The following is a 380-nucleotide window of genomic DNA, read 5'->3' on the forward strand; positions in this document are numbered from 1 at the left end:
GGCAATCTTGATGACAATTTCTTGTCCGAGTTTCCAAACCTTTTGCTCCCTAGAGCCCGAAGCAACGCTAAACACATCTCAGCACCCGCGTATGCGGCGCGGATCAAATCCGTCACAGACGGTGTTACAGTTGTAACATGAGCAAGCTCATAGTCTGGTCTGCGTGACAACGCATCAGCAAACGCATTCTGCTTTCCCGGCTTATACTTCACCTTGAAGTTATATTTCAAAAAGAAGGATAGCCGTCTAACCATCTTCTGCGAGAGGTGGGGCGACTGAGTCGCAGCGCGTAGTGACGCATAATCTGTGTAGATTACAAACAGCTTGGAGCCGAGCAGGTGGACCCTGAACTTGACAAGTGCATACTTCATCGCAAGTAG

Source organism: Plasmopara halstedii, assembly GCF_900000015.1.
Source record: "Plasmopara halstedii genome assembly, contig: Scaffold_2061, whole genome shotgun sequence".
Lineage (NCBI taxonomy): Eukaryota > Oomycota > Peronosporomycetes > Peronosporales > Peronosporaceae > Plasmopara > Plasmopara halstedii.